Raw genomic sequence first — 25,819 nt, 5'->3', positions numbered from 1 at the left:
CTGTTCCCACAATGGGAGCATGGAATTGTCCAAAATGTTTTGGTATCCTGGAGCATTCAAAGTTAATTTTACTGGAACTAAAGGTCCAAGTCCAACTCCTGAAAAACAATCCCACACCCTAATTCCTCCTCCACCAAATTTCACACTCGGCACAATGCATTCCGAAATGTAGCGTTCTCCTAGCAACTTCCAAACCCAGACCGGTCCATCAGATTGCCAGATGGAAAAGCGTGATTCATCAGTCTAGAGAAGGCGTCTCCACTGCTCTAGAGTCCAGTGACGCGTGCTTTACACCACTGCATCCCACGCTTTGCATTGGCTTAGATGCAGCTGCTCGGCCATGGAAACCCTTTCCATGAAGCTCTCTGCGTACTGTACTTGGGCTAATTCGGAAGGTCACATGAAGTTTGGAGATCTGCAGCAACTGACTGTGCAGAAAGTCTTTGAACTGACCCCTCTCTGTCAGTTTACGTGGCCTACCACTTGGTGGCTGAGTTGCTGTTGTTCCCAAACTCTTCCATTTTCTTATAATAATGTTGACTTTGGAATATTTAAGAGTGAGGACATTTCACGACTGGATTTGTTGCACAGGTGGCATCCTATGACTCATACTCACTGAGAGCGGCTCATTCTTTCACAAATGTTTGTAGAAACAGTCTCCATGCCTAAGTGCTTGATTTGATACACCGGGTCAAGTGATTAGGACACCTGATTCTCATCATTTGGATGGGTGGCCAAATACTTTTGGCAATATAGTGTATGTTAGAAGGACAGTTGCCTTAATACAGAGTATATACTGTAATAGTCATCAGTTAGTATGGTGGTTGTATCTGTAAAACTTGCTCATTGAACATATAACAAACAAGCTTATCCTCACCAGTTTTTACGTATTTTCCGCACTATTAGCCGCACCTAAAAACCACAAATTTACTCAAAAGCTGACAGTGCGGCTTATAACCCGGTGCGCTTTATATATGGATTAATATTAAGATTCATTTTCATAAAGTTTAGGTCTCGCAACTACGGTAAACAGCCGCCATCTTTTTTCCCCGTAGAACAGGAAATGCTTCTTCTTCTACGGCAAGCAACCGCCAAGGTAAGCACCCGCCCCCATAGAACAGGAAGCGCTTCTTCTTCTACTGTAAGCAACCACCCGCCCCCGTAGAAGAAGAAGAAGCGCGCGGATATTACCGTACGTTTCAATTCCTTTGTGTGTTTACATCTGTAAAGACCACAAAATGGCTCCTACTAAGCGACAGGTTTCCGGTTCATGAAAAGACGCAATCTCTCCATCCGCACACGGACTACTATTTCACAGCAACTGCCTAAAGACTTTCAAGAAAAGCTGGCTACTTTCCGTGCATATTGTAAAAACAAGATAGCTGAAAAAAAGATCCGGCCAGAGAACATTATCAACATGGACGAGGTTCCACTGACTTTTGATATTCCTGTGAACCGCACTGTGGATACAACGGGAGCACGTACGGTGAATATTCGCACCACAGGGAATGAGAAGTCATCCTTCACTGTGGTTCTAGCTTGCCATGCTAATGGCCAGAAACTTCCACCCATGGTGATATTCAAAAGGAAGACCTTGCCAAAAGAGACCTTTCCAGCCGGCGTCATCATAAAAGCTAACTCGAAGGGATGGATGGATGAAGAAAAGATGAGCGAGTGGTTAAGGGAAGTTTACGCGAAGAGGCCGGGTGGCTTTTTTCACGCAGCTCCGTCCATGTTGATATACGACTCCATGCGCGCCCACATCACGCTGGTTTTTAATATATTATTAAAGTTTGACTGACCTATCTGACTGTTTTTTTGACATTCCTTTAGCGCAGTTAGATGCGGCTTATAACACGGGGCGGCTTATAGGTGGACAAAGTTTTGAAATATGCCGTTCATTGAAGGCGCGGCTTATAACCCAGGGCGGCTTATGGTGCGGAAAATACGGTACCTCACCAAATTCAGTGGAGATTTTGGAGATGACAGTCCGACCTATCTTTGCCGGAGGTGGGATTCTTTCTTTACGGTGAGACTATTAGTCAACATATTGATTAGGGGTCATTATCATTCCACTGTATTTAACTCAGCAGGTGGAGTCTGCCGTGTGTGTTTGTGTGTGCATCCATGCATGCATGTGTGCGCCTCCATACGTGCGTGTGTGTGTGTGTGTGTGTGTGTGTGTGTGTGTGTCTTTGTCTCGGCTGTCACCCTGAAGGTTATCTCCATGGTGGCAGCATTGTCAGGTGACAGCCGTATCCCATGATGCCAAGCGATACGTCAAAAAGTCCTTCCAAACGGGGGGATCCCTTGATGACTTGTAACACACACTATCACACAAAACACACAACGAATATACGTGTGTGTGTGTGTGTGTGTGTGTGTGTTGCAGACGAGGGGCTGCTCAGACTTTGATAAGCTATCACATGTCCCGGGCTACGGTCTTCTAACGGCACATCTGTCCAAAACCAGTGCCTGACAACCGAATCAAGCGCACCCATCCCAAAAACCATGGCAACCAAAACCCAAACAAATACAGGCAACATATAGATGCAGATAACATTTTTATTTGGGACCGTTTTCCTAAATAAATGAAAAAGTTCTGATGTGAACCTGTAAGAGTTATGCTTGTGGTCCATTTGACCGATGTCCACACTACAGAGAAGCCACCTATGAATCAAGCATTTTCACAAGTGGCTAAGAAGCACCAGTATACCATCCATCCGTCCATCTTCTTCCGCTTAACCGAGGTCGGGTCGCGGGGGCAGGGAAGCCCAGACTTCCCTCTCCCCAGCCACTTCGTCCAGCTCTTCCCGGGGGATCCCGAGGCGTTCCCAGGCCAGCCGGGAGACATAGTCTTCCCGACGTGGTCCTGGGTCTTCCCCGTGGCCTCCTACCGGTCGGACGTGCCCTAACCACCTCCCTAGGGAGGGGTCCGGGTGGCATCCTGACCAGATGCCCGAACCACCTCATCTGGCTCATCTCGATGTGGAGGAGCAGCGGCTTTACTTTGAGCTCCTCCCGGATGACAGAGCTTCTCACCCTATCTCTAAGGGAGAGACCCGCCACCCGGCGGAGGAAACTCATTTGGGCCGCTTGTACCCGTGATCTTGTCCTTTCGGTCATAACCCAAAGCTCATGACCATAGGTGAGGATGGGAACGTAGATCAACCGGTAAATTGAGAGCTTTGCCTTCCAGCTCAGCTCCTTCTTCAACACAACGGATCGATACAGCGTCCGCATTACTGAAGACGCCGCACCGATCCGCCTGTCGATCTCACGATCCACTCTTCCCTCACTCGTGAACAAGACTCTGAGGTACTTTAACTTCTCCACTTGGGGCAGGGTCTCCTCCCTAACCCGGAGATGGCACTCCACCCTTTTCCAGGCGAGAACCATGGACTTGGACTTGAATGTGCCAATTCTCATCCCAGTCGCTTCACACTCGGCTGCGAACCGATCCAGCAAGAGCTTTAAAAAACTCATTTGTATACTCTAGCCTTTAAATAGCCCCCGTTAGACCAGTTGATCTGCCGTTTCTTTTCTTTTCTCCTCTGCTCCCCTTTTCCTTGAGGGGGGGGGAAACAGGTTTGGTGGCTATGGATGAAGTGCTGGCTGTCCAGAGTCGGGACCCGGGGTGGACCGCTCGCCTGTGCATCGGCTGGGAACATCTCTGCGCTGCTGACCCGTCTCCGCTCGGGATGGTGTCCTGCTGGCCCCACTATGGACTGGACTCTTACTATTATGTTGGATCCACTATGGACTGGACTCTCACAATATTATGTCAGACCCACTCGACATCCATTGCTTTCGGTCTCCCCTAGAGGGGGGGGGGGGGGGGGGGGTTACCCACATATGCGGTCCTCTCCAAGGTTTCTCATAGTCATTCACATCGACGTCCCACTGGGGTGAGTTTTTCCTTGCCCGTATGTGGGCTTTGTACCGAGGATGTCGTTGTGGCTTGTGCAGCCCTTTGAGACACTTGTGATTTAGGGCTATATAAATAAAGATTGATTGATTGATTGATTGAAGATCCTGGCCAGATGAAGGCATCCGGACCATCTGCAAAAAGTAGAGACCTAATCAAGCAGCCACCAAACCAGATCCCCTCAACGCCCTGACTGCGCCTAGAAATTCTATCCATAAAAGTTATGAACAGAATCGGTGACAAAGGGCAGCCTTGGCGGAGTCCAACCCTCACTGGAAACGGGTCCGACCTACTGCCGGCAATGCGGACCAAGCTCTGGCACTGATCATACAGGGAGTGGACCGCCACAATCAGACAGTCCGATACCCCATACTCTCTGAGCACTCTCCACACGGTCGAATGCCTTCTCCAAGTCCACAAAGCACATGTAGACTGGTTGGGCAAACTCCCATGCACCCTCAAGGACCCTGCCGAGAGTACAGAGTTGGTCCACAGTTCCACGACCAGGACACAAATCTACAGTATACCGTAGAGGTTGGGTTCTTCGGACCACCACACACTGCCACGAGAGCCCGGAATTCAGGGTACAACACTGTTTTATTTTCACACGCACGTATCGCCAGGACTTTTCAGTCCGTTTTGTTTTCGTCAGTCTGTGTCTCTCTCTCTCTCTGTGGCTCCCACTCCAACCTGGTGTCTCGGTCCGGCTGCTGCTAATAAAGGCAACCAGCCACAACTGGGCACTCCACTCACCTGTCGCTGGCTTCGAGGCCGGGCCAAACACACCCCATTCCTGTTGGAGGCGCGCCAACCACGCCCTCCTCCACATATACATTTACAATAAACATACAGTTCAGGCCAAAAGTTGGGACACACCTTCTCAATCAATGCGTTGTCTTTATTTTCATGATTATTTACATTGATTGATTGATTGATTGATACTGCATTTCCGGTATTAGGACTCCCGCGTGGTATTGTTTTGGTCATGGCGAGCAATAAAACCTAAGAAACGAAGCTTCAATGAAAGTGGCTTCAGGAGCCACTTTTCAGCAAATGGCTCACTTATGACGATGGAAAGATGTTTAGCACGCCATGTAAACGGGCTAATAAAAAGACCACTTTTACGACCGGGTGCACTGATTTTTCAAAGATCCAGCCTCACCAGGCACCAAGAAACACCCTCCAGTTTGGATCCCTACAGTTCGGTTGTCACAACTCTTTATTTATGTTTTCCACAAAGCCAGGCGGACGTCCACCATGCTATTAACACTCCTGAACATGCTCGCGCTCCCTCTCTTAACTCGCCCACTCACTTACACACCTCACTCACCCCACACACCGCCCTTCTTAAAGGGGAACACACAGCTTATGGCCACCACCAAAAGCTACCGTATTTTCCGCACTTTTAGCCGCACCTAAAAACCACAAATTTACTCAAAAGCTGACAGTGCGGCTTATAACCCGGTGCGCTTTATATATGGATTAATATTAAGATTCATTTTCATAAAGTTTCGGTCTCGCAACTACGGTAAACAGCCGCCATCTTTTTTCCCCGTAGAAGAGGAAGTGCTTCTTCTTCTACGCAAGCAACCGCCAAGGTAAGCACCCGCCCCCATAGAACAGGAAGCGCTTCTTCTTCTACTGTAAGCAACCACCCGCCCCCGTAGAAGAAGAAGAAGCGCGCGGATATTACGTTTCATTTCCTTTGTGTGTTTACATCTGTAAAGACCACAAAATGGCTCCTACTAAGCGACAGGTTTCCGGTTCATGAAAAGACGCAATCTCTCCATCCGCACACGGACTACTATTTCACAGCAACTGCCTAAAGACTTTCAAGAAAAGCTGGCTACTTTCCGTGCATATTGTAAAAACAAGATAGCTGAAAAAAAGATCCGGCCAGAGAACATTATCAACATGGACGAGGTTCAACTGACTTTTGATATTCCTGTGAACCGCACTGTGGATACAACGGGAGCACGTACGGTGAATATTCGCACCACAGGGAATGAGAAGTCATCCTTCACTGTGGTTCTAGCTTGCCATGCTAATGGCCAGAAACTTCCACCCATGGTGATATTCAAAAGGAAGACCTTGCCACAAGAGACCTTTCCAGCCGGCGTCATCATAAAAGCTAACTCGAAGGGATGGATGGATGAAGAAAAGATGAGCGAGTGGTTAAGGGAAGTTTACGCGAAGAGGCCGGGTGGCTTTTTTCACGCAGCTCCGTCCATGTTGATATACGACTCCATGCGCGCCCACATCACGCTGGTTTTTAATATATTATTAAAGTTTGACTGACCTATCTGACTGTTTTTTTGACATTCCTTTAGCGCAGTTAGATGCGGCTTATAACACGGGGCGGCTTATAGGTGGACAAAGTTTTGAAATATGCCGTTCATTGAAGGCGCGGCTTATAACCCAGGGCGCCTTATGGTGCGGAAAATACGGTAATCAATTAATTTTGTCATATGCATGTATGCCCTGGCACACCATTATCATCACTTCATGACCCAGGGAAAACACTTTTTACACTTTTGTACTGAAATAAATACACCTACAGCTTATTAGATAAAAATATTGAAAAAAAACTACCAGCAGTGGTAAAGTTTAGATCTATGAAGGAAAGAAGAAAGTGAATGAATGTTTATAACTGAGTAAATTAATATATGCATAAAAATGTGTTTTCTTTTGTGTTATTTTTTTTAATTAATTAAGTAACGTTTATCACAACCTTTTTCCAAAACGCAATATAGAACACTGGTGTCAAACTCAAGGCCCGGGGGCCAGATTTGGCCCACCACGTCATTTTATTTGGCCCCTCGAAAGCCTGGAAATACTATGCGTCATTAAAGTACTTTATATTTTCCTACTAAATGTATTATTTTTTTTTTCCATTTCCACTCAATGCAATCGCATATTTTTTTAAACATAAATATTATAACGTAACAAATATATGACCATACATTCAAAATATGTTTTTGTTAAACTACACAATTAATTATTTTTTTTATCTGATTGACTTATGATTTCAAATCAAGTTTTTCCATAAAAATTGTCTAATTTTATAAATAGATTTTACGGCGACTTTATGAAATTTTCTGTGGTTTTTAAAGCATTTTACTGTACATGAAAAAAAACTATTTTTGGACCACAAAATGCTGGCAACTCAGCTGACATTTTTTTACTGTAAAAAAAACAAAAAACGATGGTCCTGTTTTGCTATTCACAATTGTCCACGGTAAACTCTACAGTTGTCGTTTTTTACGGCAAAATCCGGCAGCTAAGTTGCCAGAATTTTACTGTAAAAATGCAGTTGTATTTTTACAGTAAAAAAAAAACTTAACATTTTACAGTAAAATTCGATCAACTGAGCTGCTGTTTTTTCCATTTACAGCATACTTGCCAACCTTGAGACCTGTATGTATATATATATATATATATATATATATATATATATATATATATATATATATATATATATATACATCCTGAAAATATGCAAACAAAACTGTGTTTAGATAATTGATGCTTCAAACTTGCATAAATAAATATTAAGGAATATAACATAATTTGGCTTCTGAGAGTTTCAAAATGTAATGAATAAAATGCTAAAGTTGTTGATAAACAAGCAATTATTTTTAATAATTAAATATGGTCATTTTTAAATGAATTATTATGATAATTTAAAATCAATTATTTCAAATATGTTTATTTTAATGTATAATTCTATGGCTGGATGTAATAAGGAATCAAGAAAAAATACAAATAAAAATACAATTAATGTTGATGTTTTTAGCAAAATATAGTAATCATATTTTTATTTTTATTTTTTATTATTAATAAATATATTTATTTTTAGGTAAGATAAACATAATGATACAATTTATCTCTGATTTAGTTCTTGTCACCCTGTTGTCCTCCCGTCATGAAAAAAGGCTGTCCTCACTCAGGTCCGCATGAAGCTGGAGGGGGCGTGGCTTCAAGCTCCGGCTGAAAATCGGGATATTTTCGGGAGAATATTTGTCCCGGGAGGTTTTCGGGAGAGACGCTGAATTTCGGGAGTCTCCCGGAAAATTCGGGGGGGTTGGCAAGTATGATTTACAGTAACATGCTGAAAAAACACTGTCAATTTTACTGTAACATTTTTGTGACTGACCTGTCAGTTTTTTTACTGTAAAATCTACACATTTTTTTTTTACATTGTACAAAAAAACAAATCATCAAATGCATAGGCAATTGTGTAAACATATCATTCATTGTTAGAAGTGGCCCTCTGAGGACAAACATAACTGTGATATGGCCCTCAATTAGAACCAGATATAGAATGTGAGGTATAACAGGATAATGCATACATTTGTCATTTGTTTTCAAAACGGTTACCAAAAAGTGTCACCCCAAAAATTTACTGTGGGACCCCATTTGTATGACTTGGGTGTGATAGGCTGGGGCCGTTCTGCACGCAAGCAAAAGTTTGAACGGCTCCAGCCTATGAACATTACATCATCACACCCAAGACAATGGGCACATACACACACACGCCCCCTCCCACACACCACGCCTTCACCACCGCTTATTTCCCCTGGGGTGATGAATGGCTGGCAGCGCTTCATAGCAGCAGTCGACCTCCAGGGGCCCAACTCCCCGCCCCTCTGTTGCGAGTCGTCGTGATTAAATGTAACGTGTTTATGTGTGCTTTGCATGGAGGTTTTTTCCCACTCCAGACTAGGCCCCCTTAACGCCACAAAGGAGGAGGTAATGCCTTCAATGTTGTGTTATAGTTTTTATATTGATCTATTTCGCTTGTATGGAGAGTTTTGTCGACAGTTTATTATTTATCAATCTTTTTAGTTGTGAGGTATTCTTACAAAGTTATATTTTTATGAGAACCTACACATTAAAATAAAATAACTAGAACAATAAACAACAATCTAACTGAGAATGAATCAGTGAAACAAAACTTACCGGGTGTCAGCTGTTGATTGACGGGTGTGTTGTCCAGTATGTAAACACCTGGTGGTTTGTCACTGGATGTTGGGTCACTCAGCTCCTGATCAAAAAACAAAAAAAACTGTCAATTAATATATTGCTTTACTGTATAATATGTAATGTTTAAGTAGCCTGGATTTTTTTTTTTAAACCATTTCTTCATTTATTCAAATCAGATAAACAAGAAGAATCTACAAGAGTCAAAAAAACCATCCCTGCAGAATCTTGCGATTGTCGTGGCCTAAAATGACATCACATGGAGAAAGATAAGACCTTCTGGAGGAAAGTTCTGTGGTCAGATGAAACAAAAATTGCGCTGTTAGGCCACAATACCCAGCAAAAGGTGAGGCCTTAAATCCCAGGAACACCATACCTACTGTTAAACATGGTGGTGGTAGTATTATGCTCTGGGCCTGTTTTGCTCCCTAAGGAACTGGTGCTTTACAGAGAGTAAATGAGACAATGAAAAAGGAGGATTACCTCCAAATTCTTCAAGACAAGCTAAAATCATCAGCCCGGAGGTTGGGTCTTGGGCGCAGTTGGGTGTTCCAACAGGACAGTGACCCCAAACACACGTCAAAAGTGGTAAAGGAATGGCTAAATCAGGCTGGAATTAAGGTTTTAGAATGGCCTTCCCAAAGTCTTGACTTTTGGGACAATGCTGAAGAAACAAGTCGATGTCAGAACACATTTAGGAATAACATAATTCTATGACCATACCAATAACACATCAACATCCACTGTGGGAGATCTCCAGTGAGTTCATCCGCCAATTCTAGTGTAAAATATTTTGAGATATGAAAATGTTTTCAGGGTCCATATCAGAGGGGTCAGTATGGTGTATAAATGAAGAACTAGTGAAAAAAGGAGAGAGGTGCAACTGGTAGAAAACAACTCATACAATTAGCAGAAACCATCAAATTTATCTCAATTTGAAAAATCCCTCCTTTTTGGGACCACCCTAATTTTGATATATTTCACCACCAGGGGTGCTAATGAGACATTCTCTATTAGATGCAATGGTTTTCCGTATTGGGACCATGATTTATGTCATCACTTGTTCACACCTCCTCATATGAACGGTACAACATTCTTGTTGATGTCCCAAGAATGGTAGAAATACAAGAAAACACACACAACATTTACAACATTAATAATGTATATATAGTATGCAAATATAATTAATTAAATTAAGTTACTTTATTTTTTTGTTTGTTTTTTTATATTGTTTTTTTTAATTTTCATGATTTACTTCGTTATTACAGTATGTCTATATACATTTTTTTTTTTTTTTTAATTGATTTTGGCCAAAAGGGCCGCATTTCAATGTCTTACACACACTTGTTATTTCATATGTTGACCAGAGGGGGAGCACTTTTAAAACCGACACACAGTCAATTTGAAAAATCCTTCCTTTTTGGGACCACCCTCATTTTGATAGATTTCACCAAATGAGACATTCTCTATTAGATGCAATGGTTTTCCGTATTGGGACCATGATTTATGTCATCACTTGTTCACACCTCCTCATGTGGACGGTACTTTTCCTTGTTGATGTCTCAAGAAGGGTAAAAATACATGAACACACACACACACACATTCTTGTATTTAATACCTTCTTGAGACCCCCAAAAATGCCTACCTCTTTAGGATCACCCTTTCTAGATATACAATTTGTATTTACAACATTAATAATACATACATACTATGCAAATACAAAAAAGGTAAGCTTTTAGTATTTTTTTTTAATTTGTATTGAGTTTTTTTGTTTGTAATTGTTTTTTTGTTTTTTTTATCTTCATTATTTACTTCAAGTTATTATAGTATGTCTCTATATACTCAATTATTTATTTTTTAATTGATTTTAGCCAAAGGAGACGCATTTCAATTTCGTACACACACTTGTTATTTCATATGTTGACCAGAGAGGGAGCACTTTTAAAACCGACAAAGTCAATTTGAAAAATCCTTCCTTTTTGGGACCACCCTCATTTTGATAGATTTCACCACCAGGGGTGCAAATGAGACATTCTCTATTAGATGCAATGGTTTTCCGTATTGGGACCATGATTTATGTCATCACTTGTTCACACCTCCTCATATGGAAGCTACTTTTCCTTGTTGCAGTCTCAAGAAGGGTAGAAATACATGAAAACACACACAACATTTACAACATTAATAATGTATACATACTATGCAAATATAATTAATACAATTAAGTTTTTTTTTTTTTTTTTTTTTTTTTTTTTTTTTTGTAATTGTTTTTTAATCTTCATTATTTACTTCAAGTTTTTACCGTATGTCTCTATATACATATTTATTTGGATGGATGGATGATTAATTTTAGCCAAAGGAGGTTCATTTCAATGTCTTACACACACTTGTTATTACATATGTTGGCCAGAGGGGGAGCACTTTTAAAACCGACACAAAAATCCACCCTAATTTTGATGTATTTCACCACCAGGGGTGCAAATGAGACATTCTCTATTAGATGAGATGGTTTTCCGTATTGGGACCATGATTTATGTCATCACTTGTTCACACCTCCTCATATGGAAGCTACTTTTCCTTGTTGATGTCTCAAAAAGGGTAGAAATACATGAAAACAAAGACACACACACACACACAAACATTATTGTATATGTTACCTTCTTGAGACCCCGATAAAATGCCTACCTCTTTAGCACCACCCTTTCTAGATATATAAAGATTTGTATTTACAACATTAATAATGTATACATACTATGCAAATACAAAAAAGGTAAGCTTTTAGTATTTTTTTTATTTTTATTTTTTGTTTGTAATTGTTTTTTAATCTTTATTATTTACTTTAATTTATTATAGTGTGTCTCTATATACATATTTATTTACTAAAAAAAATAAAAAATTAACCAAAGGAGGTGCATTTTAATTTCTTACACACACTTGTTATTTCATATGTTGACCACCCTAATTTTGATAGATTTCACCACCAGGGGTGCAAATGAGACATTCTCTATTAGATGCAATGGTTTTCCGTATTGGGACCATTAATTATGCCATCACTTGTTCACACCTCCTCATATGGAAGGTACTTTTCCTTGTTGATGTCTCAAGAAGGGTAGAAATACATGAAAACAAAGACACACACACACACACACACAAACATTATTATCTTGAGACCCCCATAAAATGCCTACCTCTTTAGGACCACCATTTCTAGATATATAAAGATTTGTATTTACAACATTAATAATATATACATACTATGCAAATACAAAAAAGGTAAGCTTTTAGTATTTTTATTTTTATTTTTTTGTTTGTAATTGTTTTTTAATCTTCATTATTTACTTTAATTTATTACAGTGTGTCTCCATGTACATATTTATTTATTAAAACAATAATAATTTTAACCAAAGGAGGTGCATTTTAATTTCTTACACACACTTGTTATTTCATATGTTGACCCCCCTCATTTTGATAGATTTCACCACCAGGGGTGCAAATGAGACATTCTCTATTAGATGCGATGGTTTTCCGTATTGGAACCATGATTGATGTCATCACTTGTTCACACCTCCTCATATGGAAGATAATTTTCCTTGATGTCTCAAGAAGGGTAGAAATACATGAAAACAAAGACACACACACACACACACACACAAACATTATTGTATATGTTACCTTCTTGAGACCCCCATAAAATGCCTACCTCTTTAGGACCACCATTTCTAGATATATAAAGATTTGTATTTACAACATTAATCATATATACATACTATGCAAATACAAAAAAGGTAAGCTTTTAGTATTTTTATTTTTTTGTTTGTAATTGTTTTTTAATCTTCATTATTTACTTTAATTTATTACGGTGTGTCTCTATATACACATTTATTTATTAAAAACATAATTTTAACCAAAGAAGGTGCATTTTAATTTATTACACACACTTGTTATTTCATATGTTGACCACCCTAATTTTGATAGATTTCACCACCAGGGGTGCAAATGAGACATTCTCTATTAGATGCAATGGTTTTCCATATTGGGACCATGATTTATGTCATCACTTGTTCACACCTCCTCATATGGACGGTACTTTTCCTTGTTGATGTCTCAAAAAGGGTAGAAATACATGAAAACAAAGACACACACACAAACATTATTATCTTGAGACCCCCATAAAACGCCTACCTCTTTAGGACCACCATTTCTAGATGTATAAAGATTTGTATTTACAACATTAATAATATATACATACTATGCAAATACAAAAAATGTAAGCTTTTAGTATTTTTTGTTTTTTTGGTTTTTTTTTGTTTGTAATTGTTTTTTTTATCTTCGTTATTTACTTTAATTTATTACGGTGTGTCTCTATATACATATCTATTTATTAAAAAAATTAAAAAAAATAACCAAAGGAGGTGCATTTTAATTTCTTACACACACTTGTTATTTCATACGTTGACCACCCTAATTTTGATAGATTTCACCACCAGGGGTGCAAATGCGACATTCTCTATTAGATGCAATGGTTTTCCGTATTGGGACCATTAATTATGCCATCACTTGTTCACACCTCCTCATATGGAAGCTACTTTTCCTTGTTGATGTCTCAAGAAGGGTAGAAATACATGAAAACACACACACACACAAACATTATTATCTTGAGACCCCCACAAAATGCCTACCTCTTTAGGACCACCATTTCTAGATATATAAAGATTTGTATTTACAACATTAATAATATATACATACTATGCAAATACAAAAAAGGTAAGCTTTTAGTATTTTTATTTTTTATTTTTTTGTTTGTAATTGTTTTTTAATCTTCATTTTTTACTTTAATTTATTACAGTGTGTCTCTATATACATATTTATTTACTAAAAAAAAAAAATTTTAACCAAAGGAGGTGCATTTTAATTTCTTACACACACTTGTTATTTCATATGTTGACCCCCCTCATTTTGATAGATTTCACCACCAGGGGTGCAAATGAGACATTCTTTATTAGATGCAATGGTTTTCTGTATTGGGACCATGATTTATGTCATCACTTGTTCACACCTCCTCATATGGAAGCTACTTTTCCTTGTTGATGTCTCAAGAAGGGTAGAAATACATGAAAACAAAGACACACACACACACAAACATTATTGTATCTGATACCTTCTTGAGACCCCCATAAAATGCCTACCTCTTTAGGACCACCATTTCTAGATATATAAAGATTTGTATTTACAACATTAATAATATATGCATAGTATGCCATTACAAAAAAGGTAAGCTTTTAGTATTTTTATTTTTTAAATTTTTTGTTTGTAATTGTTTTTTAATCTTCAGTATTTACTTTAATTTATTACGGTGTGTCTCTTTATACATATTTATTTATTAAAAAAACAATTTTAACCAAAGGAGGTGCATTTTAATTTCTTACACACACTTGTTTTTTCATATGTTGACCACCCTCATTTTGATAGATGTCACCACCAGGGGTGCAAATGAGACATTCTCTATTAGATGCAATGGTTTTCCGTATTGGGACCATGATTTATGTCATCACTTGTTCACACCTCCTCATATGGAAGCTACTTTTCCTTGTTGATGTCTCAAGAAAGGTAGAAATACATGAAAACAAAGACACACACACACACACACACACACACACACACACACACACACACACACACACACACAAACATTATTGTATATGTTACCTTCTTGAGACCCCCATAAAATGCCTACCTCTTTAGGACCACCATTTCTAGATATATAAAGATTTGTATTTACAACATTAATAATATATACATACTATGCAAATACAAAAAAGGTAAGCTTTTAGTATTTTAATTTTTTTAATTTTTTGTTTGTAATTGTTTTTTAATCTTCATTTTTTACTTTAATTTATTACAGTGTGTCTCTATATACATATTTATTTATTAAAAAAAAAAAAAAAAAATTAACCAAAGGAGGTGCATTTTAATTTCTTACACACACTTGTTATTTCATATGTTGACCACCCTCATTTTGATAGATGTCACCACCAGGGGTGCAAATAAGACATTCTCTATTAGATGCAATGGTTTTCCGTATTGGGACCACGATTTATGTCATCACTTGTTCACACCTCCTCATATGGAAGCTACTTTACCTTGTTGATGTCTCAAAAAGGGTAGAAATACATGAAAACAAAGACACACACACACACACACACACACACACACACACACACATTATTGTATCTGTTACCTTCTTGAGACCCCCATAAAATGCCTACCTCTTTAGGACCACCCTTTCTAGATATATAAAGATTTGTATTTACAACATTAATAATATATACGTACTATGCAAATACAAAAAAGGTAAGCTTTTAGTATTTTTATTTTTTTGTTTGTAATTGTTTTTTAATCTTCATTATTTACTTTAATTTATTACAGTGTGTCTCTATATACATATTTATTTACTAAAAAAAAAACAATTTTAACCAAAGGAGGTGCATTTTAATTTCTTACATACACTTGTTATTTCATATGTTGACCCCCCTCATTTTGATGGATTTCACCACCAGGGGTGCAAATGAGACATTCTCTATTAGATGCAATGGTTTTCCGTATTGGGACCATGATTGATGTCATCACTTGTTCACACCTCCTCATATGGAAGCTACTTTGATGTCTCAAAAAGGGTAGAAATACATAAAAACAAACACACACACACACACATTCTTGTGTTTGTTACCTCTTTGAGACCCCAAAAATGCCTACCTCATTAGGACCACCCTTTCTAGATATATAAAGATGTGTATTTACAACATTAATAATATATACATACTATGCAAATACAAAAAATGTAAGCTTTTAGTATTTTTATTTTTTATTTTTTTGTTTGTAATTGTTTTTTAATCTTCATTATTTACTTTAATTTATTACGGTGTGTCTCTTTATACATATTTATTTATTAAAAAAATAATAATTTTAACCAAAGGAGGTGCATTTTAATTTCTTACACACACTTGTTATTTCATATGTTGACCACCCTAATTTTGATAGATTTCACCACCAGGGGTGCAAATGAGACATTCTCTATTAGATGCAATGGTTTTCCATATTGGGACCATGATTTATGTCATCACTTGTTCACACCTCCTCATATGGAAGCTACTTTTCCTTATTGATGTCTCAACAAAGGTAGAAATACATGAAAACAAAGACACACACACACACACACAAACATTATTGTATCTGTTAAATTCTTGAGACCCCCATAAAATGCCTACCTCTTTAGGACCACCATTTCTAGATATATAAAGATTTGTATTTACAACATTAATAATATATACATACTATGCAAATACAAAAAAGGTAAGCTTTTAGTATTTTTATTTTTTTGTTTGTAATTGTTTTTTAATCTTCATTATTTACTTTAATTTATTACAGTGTGTCTCTATATACATATTTATTTATTAAAAAAATAATAATTTTAACCAAAGGATGTGCATTTTAATTTCTTACACACACTTGTTATTTCATATGTTGACCACCCTCATTTTGATAAATTTCACCACCAGGGGTGCAAATGAGACATTCTCTATTAGATGCAATGGTTTTCCGTATTGGGACCATGATTTATGTCATCACTTGTTCACACCTCCTCATATGGAAGCTACTTTTCCTTGTTGATGTCTCAAGGAAGGTAGAAATACATGAAAACAAAGACACACACACACACACAAACATTATTGTATATGTTACCTTCTTGAGACCCCCATAAAATGCCTACATCTTTAGGACCACCATTTCTAGATATATAAAGATTTGTATTTACAACATTAATAATATATACATACTATGCAAATACAAAAAAGGTAAGCTTTTAGTATTTTCATTTTTTTGTTTGTAATTGTTTTTTAATCTTCATTATTTACTTTAATTTATTACAGTGTGTCTCTATATACATATTTATGTATTAAAAAAAAAAAAAAATTAACCAAAGGAGGTGCATTTTAATTTCTTACAAACACTTGTTATTTCATATGTTGACCACCCTAATTTTGATATATTTCACCACCAGGGGTGCAAATGAGACATTCTCTATTAGATGCGATGGTTTTCTGTTTTGGGACCATGATTTATGTCATCACTTGTTCACACCTCCTCATATGGAAGCTACTTTTCCTTGTTGATGTCTAAAGAAAGGTAGAAATACATGAAAACAAAGACACACACACACACACACACACACACACACACACACACACACACACACACACTCACACACACACACACACAAACATTATTGTATATGTGACCTTCTTGAGACCCCGATAAAATGCCTACCTCTTTAGGACCACCCTTTCTAGATATATAAAGATTTGTATTTACAACATTAATAATATATACATACTATGCAAATACAAAAAAGGTAAGCTTTTAGTATTTTTATTTTTTATTTTTTTGTTTGTAATTATTTTTTAATCTTCATTATTTACTTTAATTTATTACGGTGTGTCTCTATATACATATTAATTTATAAAAAAAAAAAAAATTTAATTTAATTTTAAGGAGGTGCATTTTAATTTCTTACACACACTTGTTATTTCATATGTTGACCCCCCTCATTTTGATAGATTTCACCACCAGGGGTGCAAATGAGACATTCTCTATTAGATGAGATGGTTTTCCGTATTGAGACATTGATTTATGTCATCACTTGTTCACACCTCTTCATATGGAAGCTACTTTTCCTTGTTGATGTCTCAAGAAGGGTAGAAATACATGAAAACAAAGACACACACACACACACACAAATATTATTGTATCTGTTACCTTCTTGAGACCCCCATAACATGCCTACCTCTTTAGGACCACCATTTCTAGATATATAAAGATTTGTATTTACAACATTAATAATATATACATACTATGCAAATACAATTTTTTTTAAAATGTTTTGTTTGTAATTGTTTTTTAATCTTCATTATTTACTTTAATTTATTACGGTGTGTCTCTTTATACATATTTATTTATTAAAAAAATAATATTAACCAAAGGAGGTGCATTTTAATTTCTTACACACACTTGTTATTTCATATGTTGACCACCCTAATTTTGATAGATTTCACCACCAGGGGTGCAAATGAGACATTCTCTATTAGATGCAATGGTTTTCCGTATTGGGACCATGATTTATGTCATCACTTGTTCACACCTCCTCATATGGAAGGTACTTCTCCTTGTTGATGTCTCAAGAAGGGTAGAAATACATGAAAACAAAGACACACACACACACACAAACATTATTGTATCTGTTACCTTCTTGAGACCCCCATAAAATGCTTACCTCTTTAGGACCACCATTTCTAGATATATAAAGATTTGTATTTACAACATTAATAATATATACATACTATGCAAATACAAAAAAGGTAAGCTTTTAGTATTTCTATTTTTATTTTTTTGTTTGTAATTGTTTTTTAATCTTCATTATTTACTTTAATTTATTACAGTGTGTCTCTATATACATATTTATTTATTAAAAAATATATAATTTTAACCAAAGGAGGTGCATTTTAATTTCTTACACACACTTGTTATTTCATATGTTGATCACCCTCAATTTGATAGATTTCACCACCAGGGGTGCAAATGAGACATTCTCTATTAGATGCGATGGTTTTCCGTATTGGGACCATGATTTATGTCATCACTTGTTCACACCTCCTCATATGGAAGCTACTTTTCCTTGTTGATGTCTCAAGAAGGGTAGAAATACAAGAACACACACACACACCGTCAACATGCCATGTTCAATTACAGAGTTACAGCATCTTGGAAATGAGACATGACAGAGAAAGCATGCGAGTACAGCAAGAACTGTGTTTTCTTTCACTTTTATGCTCTCTCTCGCTCCCTCTGACACACACACACACACACACACACACACACACACACACACACACACACACACACACACACACACACACACACAGAGTTGTAATGTCACCGCTTCCATTACCCGTCCTGTCAGAGCGTCTCCCTGGTGATGGCATGTCGATTTTGCGTTGGTGCTATTTTGAAGGCCACTGACATCAACATGCTTCCACGCTGCCAGCACACTGATTGGTCCAGCTGTTTAAAACCCTAAAATGTTGTGGGTCATTATTTCTTCAACACTTGAATTCAGTATTAAAATTACACCAAGAGAGGTTTTGTCAGACAGACATCACATCTACTTTTTTCTGGACTTCAAAGTAAATATTGCCCGTAAATAATGATGATAGAACGTGTCCAACACATTTTTTCCTGTCATTCCATTTCGTAGCACAAAGTAAACGTTTGAAATAAAACAGTAGTGAGTATGCAAAGCTGGCAAATACACTATATTGCCAAAAGTATTTGTCCACCCATCCAAATGATGAGAATCAGGTGTCCTAATCACTTGACCCAGTGTATCAAATCAAGCACTTAGGCATGGAGACTGTTTCTACAAACACTTGTGAAAGATTATGAGTCATAGGATGCCACCTGTGCAACAAATCCAGTCGTGAAATGTCCTCACTCCTAAATATTCCAAAGTCAACTTTATTGTAAGAAAATGGAAGAGTTTGGGAACAACAGCAACTCAGCCACCAAGTGGTAGGCCACGTAAACTGACAGAGAGGGGTCAGTGGATGCTGAAGCGCATAGTGCAAAGACTTTCTGCACAGTCAGTTGCTACAGAGCTCCAAACTTCATGTGACCTTCCGAATTAGCCCACGTACAGTACGCAGAGAGCTTCATGGAATGGGTTTCCATGGCCGAGCAGCTGCATCTAAGCCATAAATCACCAAGTCCAATGCAAAGCGTGGGATGCACCGGTTTTCCGACTGTTTTCCGTACCTTGGAGACATCATGCCTCGTCGGTGTGTCGTCGGAGGGTGTAACAACACGAACAGGGACGGATTCAAGTTGCACCAGTGGCTCAAAGATGCGAAAGTGGCAAGAAATCGGACGTTTGTTCCGCACACTTTACCGACGAAAGCTACGCTACGACAGAGATGGCAAGAATGTGTGGATATCCTGCGACACTCAAAGCGGATGCATTTCCAACGATAAAGTCAAAGAAATCTGCCGCCAGACCCCCATTGAATCTGCCGGAGTGTGTGAGCAATTCAGGGACAAAGGACCTCGGTAGCACGGCAAGCAATGGCGGCAGTTTGTTCCCGCAGACGAGCGAGCTAAACCCCCTATCGACCCTAGCTTCCCTGGCCTGCTGACATCAACTCCAAAACTGGACGAATCAGCTTTCAGGAAAAGAGCGCGGATGAGGGTATGTCTACAGAATATATTAATTGATGAAAATTGGGCTGTCTGCTCTCTCAAAGTGCATGTTGTTGCCAAATGTATTTCATATGCTGTAAACCTAGTTCATAGTTGTTAGTTTCCTTTAATGCCAAACAAACACATACCAATCGTTGGTTAGAAGGCGATCGCCGAATTCGTCCTCGCTTTCTCCCGTGTCGCTGGCTGTCGTGTCGTTTTCGTCGGTTTCGCTTGCATACGGTTCAAACCGATATGGCTCAATAGCTTCAGTTTCTTCTTCAATTTGGTTTTCGCTACCTGCCTCCACACTACAACCATCCGTTTCAATACATGCGTAATCTGTTGAATCGCTTAAGCCGCTGAAATCCGAGTCTGAATCCAAGCTGATGTCGCTATATCTTGCTGTTCTACCCGCCATGTTTGTTTGTGTTGGCTTCACTATGTGACGTCACAGGAAAATGGACGGGTGTTTATGACGATGGTTAAAATCAGGCACTTTGAAGCTTATTTTAGGGATATTGCGTGATGGGTAAAATTTTGAAAAAAACTTCGAAAAATATAATTAGCCACTGGGAACTGATTTTTAATGGTTTTAACCATTCTGAAATTGTGATAATGTTCCCCTTTAAGTTTGTAAATAAACATTTATAAAATTTTTCTATGTAAATATCTCATTTCACAAGATACAGGTATATATAAATATATATGCGGTTCATGGTCCAGTGCGGCTAATATATGAACAAAAAAAATGTTTTCTGCTAAAATCTAGTGGTGCGACTTACACATACTTGCCAACCCTCCCGGATTTTTCGGGGAGACTCCCGAAATTCAGCGCCTCTCCCGAAAACCTCCCGGGACAAATTTTCTCCCGAAAATCTCCCGAATTTCAGGCGGACTCAGGTCCTCCACAATATAAAAAAGCGTACCTGCCCAATCACGTTATAACTATAGAATGATGGAGGGCGAGTTCTTGGTTTCTTATGTGGGTTTATTGTTAGGCAGTTTCATTAACGTCCTCCCAGCGCGGCAACAACACACAACAACAGCAGTCACTTTTTTGTCTACCGTAAAGCAGTCCGTCTGCCGTAAACAGCAATGTTGTGACACTCTTAAACAGGACAATACTGCCATCTAGTGCATTTGATGAAAGCACTTTTGTGCGTGCCACACAGCAATGCATCATCAGAGAGGGTGTTCAGCATGGTTCGAAAAATAGTGACAGAGAATAGAACAAGGATGGACAATTCAACCCGTAACTCAACAATGAGTAGATGAGTGTTATGTGTGTGTATATGTGTAAATAAATGAACACTGAAATTCAAGTATTTATTTTTTATATATATATAGATGTATATATCTAGAATTCACTGAACGTCAAGTATTTCTTATATATATATATATATATATATATATATATATATATATATATATATATATATATATATATATAAAATACTTGACTTGGTGAATTCTAGCTGTAAATATACTCCTCCCCTTTTAGCCACGCCCCCGTCCCACCCCGACCACGCCCACCCCCAACCCCCTCCCCCCACCTCCCGAAATCGGAGGTCTCAAGGTTGGCAAGTATGGACTTATAGTCCGGAAAATACGGTACATTTTTACAATTGTATCTTTTCAGAACAATTTTTTTTCACCCTATTTTTATCAAGACATCCGTCAATCAATATTTACCATAATTTAGTCCCATAATGTTTATGTTTCTGATGGAGCTTTTTAGGGAAAATTAATTGCGCACCCCTCAGTTAGATCATGATAATAATAATTGTCATGATACACAATTATTTATGGTGTCTTTGGCCCGCTCTCACGGTTATGTCCATCTCTCCATCTCTCGGTCTCTAGCGGCAGACGGGATTGTATTACATTGTCAGTGGTAATTTACCTCTCATCTGTCTTCACTAATTATTTTCACATTCATCAGATTGGGCTCTTTAGCGTTAAAATGACATCGACTGCTATTAGGCCCTAAGGTGTGCGTATGCCTTCGTGAGACAAGAGGGACGAGCCTTCGCCTCTAATTAGACCGAGCTGTGTGATTAATTATACAGGCCGGGTTTGTCTGAGGATGAAGATGTTGATCAGTGGAAAAATAAATAGAGGTGACTGAGTGGAGAAAATGTGGAGAGGTACAACACTTGAAGATGCTTGGTCAACGGGGAAAACACATCCAACTGTGCTCCTATGCTGAAGTCGAACTGAAATCCTGGAAAAAATTTTTTTGAGTTGTTGAAGTAGAGCAAACAATTCCCAAACAGGCAGAATATTTTGAAGTTGGTACAGTTTGAATCAGATGAAAAATGTGGGAATTGGGGAACTTTGAAAAATGGCCCATTGATTTCAATGGGAATTTCCAAACAATTTGGGAATTTCGGGCAAAAGCAGGAATTTTTTGGGGAAATTTGTAAAAAAAAACATGAATGGCCTGATGGAGTTGAAATAGTTGGTGTTGGAATTTTTCTAAATCGGTCGAGAAATGTTGAAGTAGTAACATGTTGAATTGAGAAATGGAATTACGGAATTGCTAGAGTTTTTGGGAAAACTGGGAATTTTTCCATTTAAAAAAAAAACGTAGTTTTTTGTCCTGATTAAGAGGAATGTTTGGACGGTGGAACGGTTGAAATGGGTTGAAAAATGTGGAAGGAGTAGTCGCCAGAAAAAAGGTTGGAAATAGGGCTTTGGAAAAGCAGGAATACCGGAAAATCATGGAATTTTTTTGGAACTTGAACAAAGGAAGTTTAAATTTCCAGAATGGTGGAATATGTTGAAGGTGGAATGGTTTGAATAGGTTGAAAAATGTGGAAATGGTGGAAGCTTGAAAAATGGCCAATTCATTTTGAATGGGAAAATGCCTTGGAAAACCTGGAATTCTGGGAAATCTGTGAATGAGTCAAGGAAAAGCCCGCAATTTCCGAATAGGCTGAACAGTTTGAAGTTGGAACGGTTTGAATCCGGTGAAAAATGTGGAAGAAGTAGTCGCCTGAAAAAAGGGCGGAAATAGGGCTTTAGAAAAGCAGGAATTCTGGAAAATCTTGGATTTTTTTTTTAACTTGGGAAAAAGAAAGTTTGAATTATGTTGAAGGATGAATGGCTTTAATAGGTTGAAAAATGTAAAAATGGTGGAAGTTTGAAAAATGGTCAATTCATTTTGAATGGGAAAAATGCCACGGAAAACCTGGAATTCTGGGAAATCTGGGAATTTTTGGAATTTGTCAAGGGACAACAATTTGGGAATTTTGGGAAAAAGATGGATTTTTTTGGAAAATGGTAAAAACCGTGAATGGCCTGAATGAGTTGAAATAGTTGGTGTTGGAATTTTTCAAAATTGGTCAAGAAATGTTGAAGTAGGAACATGTTGAATTGAGAAATTGAATTATAGAATTCCTGGAGTTTTGGGAAAACTGGGAATTTTTACAGTTAAAAAAAACAACTTTGTTTTTTCTCCTGATTAAGAGGAATGTTTGGACGGTGGGACAGTTGAAATGGGTTGAAAAATGTGGAAGGAGTAGTCACCAGAAAAAAGGTCGGAAATAGGGCTTTGGAAAAGCAGGAATTCTGGAAAGTCCTGGAATTTTTTTGGAACTTGGAAAAAAGGAAGTTTAAAATTCCAGAATGGTTGAATATTTTGAAGGAGGAATGGTGGAAGATTGAAAAATGGCCAATTCATTTTGAATGGGAAAAATGCCCCGGAAAACCTGGAATTCTAGGAAATGTGGGAAATTTTGGAATTTGTCAAGGGAAAGCCCGCGATTCCCGAATAGGCTGAACAGTTTGAAGTTGGAACAGTTTGAATCAGATAAAAAATGTGGGAATTGGGGAACTTTTAAAAATGGCCCATTGATTTCAACGGGAATTTCCAAACAATTTGGGAATTTTAGGAAAAGTGGGAATTTTTTGGGAAATTGATAAAAAAAAAACTTGAATGGCCTAAATGAATTGAAATAGTAGGTGTTTGATTTTTTTCAAAATCGGTCGAGAAATGTTGAAGTAGTAACATGTTGAATTGAGAAATGGAATTACGGAATTGCTAGAGTTTTTGGGAAAACTGGGAATTTTTCCAGTTCAAAAAAACACTTCGTTTTTTTGTCCTGATTAAGAGGAATGTTTGGACAGTGGGGCGGTTGAAATGGGTTGAAAAATGTGGAAGGAGTAGTCGCCAGAAAAAAGGTCGGAAATAGGGCTTTGGAAAAGCAGGGATTCTGGAAAATCATGGAATTTTTTTGGAACTTGAAAAAAGGAAGTTTGAATTTCCAGAATGGTGGAATGGTTTGAATAGGTTGAAAAATGTGGAAATGGTGGACGTTTGAAAAATGGCCAATTCATTTTGAATGGGAAAAATGCCCAGGGAAAACCTAGAATTCTGGGAAATCTGAGAATTTTTGGAATTTGTCAAGGGAAATCCCACAATTGATAAATAGGCTAAACAGTTTGAAGTTGGAACGGTTTGTATCGGTTGAAAAATGTGGAAGGAGTAGTCGCCAGAAAAAAGGGCGGAAATAGGGTTTTGGAAAAGCAGGAATTTTGGAAATTCTGGAATTTTTTTGGAACTTGGAAAAAAGGAAGTTTGAAATTACAGAATGGTTGAATGGCTTGAATAGGGTGAAAAATGTGGAAATGGTGGAAGTTTGAAAAATAGCCAATTCATTTTGAATGGGAAAAATGTCCCGGAAAACCTGAAATTCGGGAAAATCTAGGAATTTTTGGAATTTGTCAAGGGAAAGCCCGCGATTCCCGAATAGGCTGAACAGTTTGATTTGGAACTGTTTGAATCGGGTGAAAAATGTGGAAGGAGTAGTTGCCTGAAAAAAGGGCGGAAATAGGGCTTTAGAAAAGCAGGAATTCTGGAAAATCTTGGAATTTTTTTTGAACTTTGGAAAAAGGAAGTTTGAATTTCCAGAATTATGGGATATGTTGAAGGATGAATGGCTTGAATAGGTTGAAAAATGTAAAAATGGTGGAATTTTGAAAAATGGTCAATTCATTTTGAATGGGAAAAATGCCACGGAAATCCTGGAATTCTGGGAAATCTGGGAATTTTTGGAATTTGTCAAGGGACAACAATTTGGGAATTTCGGGGAAAAAGCGGGAATTTTTTAGAACATGGTAAAAACCTTGAATGGCCTGAATGAGTTGAAATAGTTGGTGTTGGAATTTTTCAAATTTGGTCAAGAAATGTTGAAGTAGTATCATGTTGAATTGAGGAATTTAATTATGCAAATCTTGGAGTTTTGGGAAAACTGGGAATTTTTCCAGTTCAAAAAAACAACTTTGTTTTTTGTCTTGATTAAGAGGAATGTTTGGACGGTAGAACAGTTGAATTGGGTTGAAAAATGTAGAAGGAGTAGTCGCCAGAAAAAAGGGCGGAAATAGGGCTTTGGAAAAGCAGGAATTCTGGAAAATCCTGGAATTTTTTTGAACTTGTAAAAAAGGGGGTTTGAATTTCTAGAATGGTGGAATATGTTGAAGAAGGAATGGTTTGAATAGGTTGAAAACTGTGGAAATGGTGGAAGTTTGAAAAATGGCCAATTCATTTTGAATGGGAAAATGCCTTGGAAAACCTGGAATTCTGGGAAATCTGGGAATTAGTCAAGGGAAAGCCCGCAA

At 37.9% G+C, this 25,819-nt stretch overlaps 1 long non-coding RNA gene across 1 annotated transcript in view; it reads right to left on the bottom strand.

The window, feature by feature from the left end:
* Positions 1–8,888: 8,888 nt before the first annotated feature.
* The window catches only part of LOC133616368 (uncharacterized), a 342,000-nt gene continuing 325,069 nt past the window's right edge, over positions 8,889–25,819 (bottom strand). Inside the window, exon 3 of the long non-coding RNA XR_009816860.2 lies at positions 8,889–8,975. This is a non-coding gene — a long non-coding RNA (uncharacterized lncRNA). The remainder of the gene's footprint in view (positions 8,976–25,819) is intronic.

The sequence above is a fragment of the Nerophis lumbriciformis genome, linkage group LG14, assembly GCF_033978685.3.
Source record: "Nerophis lumbriciformis linkage group LG14, RoL_Nlum_v2.1, whole genome shotgun sequence".
NCBI lineage: Eukaryota > Metazoa > Chordata > Actinopteri > Syngnathiformes > Syngnathidae > Nerophis > Nerophis lumbriciformis.
The sequence above is the reverse complement of the archived record's forward strand: the minus strand, read 5'-3'. Positions and strand labels throughout refer to the sequence as shown.